The sequence below is a fragment of the Arachis ipaensis genome, chromosome B06 (assembly GCF_000816755.2).
Source record: "Arachis ipaensis cultivar K30076 chromosome B06, Araip1.1, whole genome shotgun sequence".
NCBI classification, from domain to species: Eukaryota; Viridiplantae; Streptophyta; class Magnoliopsida; order Fabales; family Fabaceae; genus Arachis; species Arachis ipaensis.
Window position 1 is genome coordinate 97,971,122 of NC_029790.2, and position 2,982 is coordinate 97,974,103.

The window sequence follows — 2,982 nt, forward strand, 5'->3', positions numbered from 1 at the left end:
ACATACTAATCATACTAATATAGACGCTCAATACCATATATTAGAATAAGGTTCGACTATCTGTAATAGGATAATGATGAATCAATTAATGATATGTATTATATAATATGTCGATGGGGATCATAATGTCAAAGCAAAAACATGTGCTGCAGGTTATTGAATTTTTATTTTTTTTAATTTAGTTTCCAAATTTTCAATTCATAATTTATGTTAATTTTTTGAATATTTTTCTGTTAATAAAGTGCAATATAACATACTAATATAGACGCTCAATACCATATATTAGAATAAGGTTCGACTATCTGTAATAGGATAATGATGAATCAATTAATGATATGTATTATATAATATGTCGATGGGGATCATAATGTCAAAGCAAAAATAATTTGTCCATGTGCTGCAATATAATTTATCCATGTGTCAGACATGTCATTATTGCAATTTGCAAATGACTTCCTTAAACTTTGCTAAGCGTATTAATTTAGTCCCTATAATTAATAGTAGTACATCAATGTGGTTCACACACCGATCTTTTTTATTTTTTTCATAAAATAAAAAGATATAGGATCACCAATTAAATCAAATTAAGTTTAAAATATGTAGTATGATAGTGATGACGAAAGGAAGTTGACGTTCCTTTAATTTATTTTGTTCATTTGTTTTCTTGCTACATGAGGTCAATAATCCTTTCTTCAAATCCCAACTATATATAGGGTATATAAACACACGTGTGAATGTTTAATTTTGATCATAAATTTAAAAGACAGGAAAAATAAAGAAAGATTGAAACGTAGTAATAATGTCTATATAAAAAAAAAATTTAGTCTCTCTTATCAATAATTTGTCAAACAAATCCTTTTTACTTATTAATAACTTTTATATATGTGGTTATTTTTATAAATTAATTAGTGATAATGGTCTTTCATAAATTAAATAGAATTTAATTTAATCCTCAAAATTATTTTAAAATATTATTTGTTGTATTAAAATACCAATTGATTTGAAATCAAATTCTTTAATTGAATTTATAAGATAATAAGATTTATTTTCTTTATTCCTAAAACTTAAAGTATTAAATCATAGAAATATCAATTATTTGAATTAAATCACATAAAAATTCTTGTCATTCCATAATTACTAATTTTGTAATTTAAATATAAAAAATAATTCAATAATTATAAAATTAGGTAAAATTCTAATTAATTATCAAAACCTGATTTAATTTTTGATTTAATTAGCTTTAATAAAATAATTTCTGAAAATAGAATTTCTAATGAATAAATAAATTGAAATTAATTCATAATAAGATTTATTTAAAAATTTTGGGTCTTACATCCTATCCACCTTATAAAAATTTTCGTCCTCGAAAATTGATACAAAATAAAAGAGATTTTCATATTACTTCACTCTTGAACTTATTTAAAGAAATGGCAACAAGTCCTCAATATATATATATATAATTTCAAATACCAGGATTTTCATATGGCATAAAAATATAAAGGATATAAGTATGAGGTGAAACAGAAGTTACAAGACAGGTTTGATGTACAAGATGATATGTTTCAAACATGTGATGGTAAAGCAATGCGGGAAAAGGTTATAACACAAACTGGGGTTAAAATGATGTGCTTAACGTTCACATACTGATCTTATATCAACTTTAGATATTCAACTATTCAAACTTCAACATAATTTATCTCCATCATTCTTAACCGTACTTCATTGAGCAACTCATCCGAAGGTTCTCAACTTTGTTAAACACTTTGCAATCCTTACTATTGGTTATAAGTCCCACATCAACAAAACTCTTTCACGTAAAACAAGGTTTCACAACTCCCTGTGATGTCGTACACTTATGAGTTTCACCTTTTGCATTCACCAAACGTGTCCTAAAGGACTAATGTGTCGTTTACTAAGTCTAATGGTCGCACAAAATGCCAAAACTAATCTCGAGTATACTTAGAAGGATAGTAGACCATAGAAAAGGAAGAAAAATGACAAGGACCGTGTTCGCGAGAATTTGAAAGAATTGCTGAAATCACAAGTAGACAAGGATGAACAAGTAATAAAGAGTGCTGGAAAGAGAGTCAACTAATATCTTTAAGGGTAACTCTTGAATCGAAGAAATTTGATAAGACCAATAAGATGAAAAATAATGCAGTATTTTGAAACGAATTCAAGCTGAATTACAGAAGTGTAAAATTATAAAAGGTTAACTAGAGTCAATGATGACGCTCACAAGGTTTAAAATTTTATGATTAAGAACACCTTCTAATACATTTAAATATAAAGACTGAAAAACTTAAGGAAGATCACCTCAAGTTCTAAAAGAAAAGATATGTAACTCGCATTTTGCAAAAGGATGTCAAACATATATTAAATCTGCAATATGGTCAAAAAAAAATTTAATTGCATTTCGTCCAAACAATTTCCAAGTAAAAGACAGAATATGTGAGGTTTTTTTTTTTTAATGGGAATCAATTGTGTTAAAGCCAAAATATTGTCAAACCATTCTCGAAGGACATATAGGTACTAAATCAAATAATGTCGTGCCATGAAATCGCGGCAAAGTCGGAAGGAGTCAAATTTTGTTAGAAAAGGAGAATCTGGGGCAACGTTTTAAATTACACAAACTTTCAAAGTTCATATTCAAACTCCATTTAGAAAAGAAATTCCGAGGTAAAATTTGCTTATAAGTCACTAAAGGAAATAAGTGATGTGTTGTAAACAAACAGGTCTCCGCTAAATAAGGAAACTTTTCAAAACTTCATTTAAAATAGCACATGCCAATTTTAAAAACAATTTTGTCAAATTTAAAGAATAGCTATGGATGTATTTAAGCGAAAAAAAACTTGATTTAAAATTTCTTAAGAAGGGAATCCAAAATTTTCTTTTATTTTATTATTTTATTTTTTTTTTAAAATTCACACCAAAACTTCAAGAATACACTTGAAATCGTCATCACCTAGGGACATTCAAGAA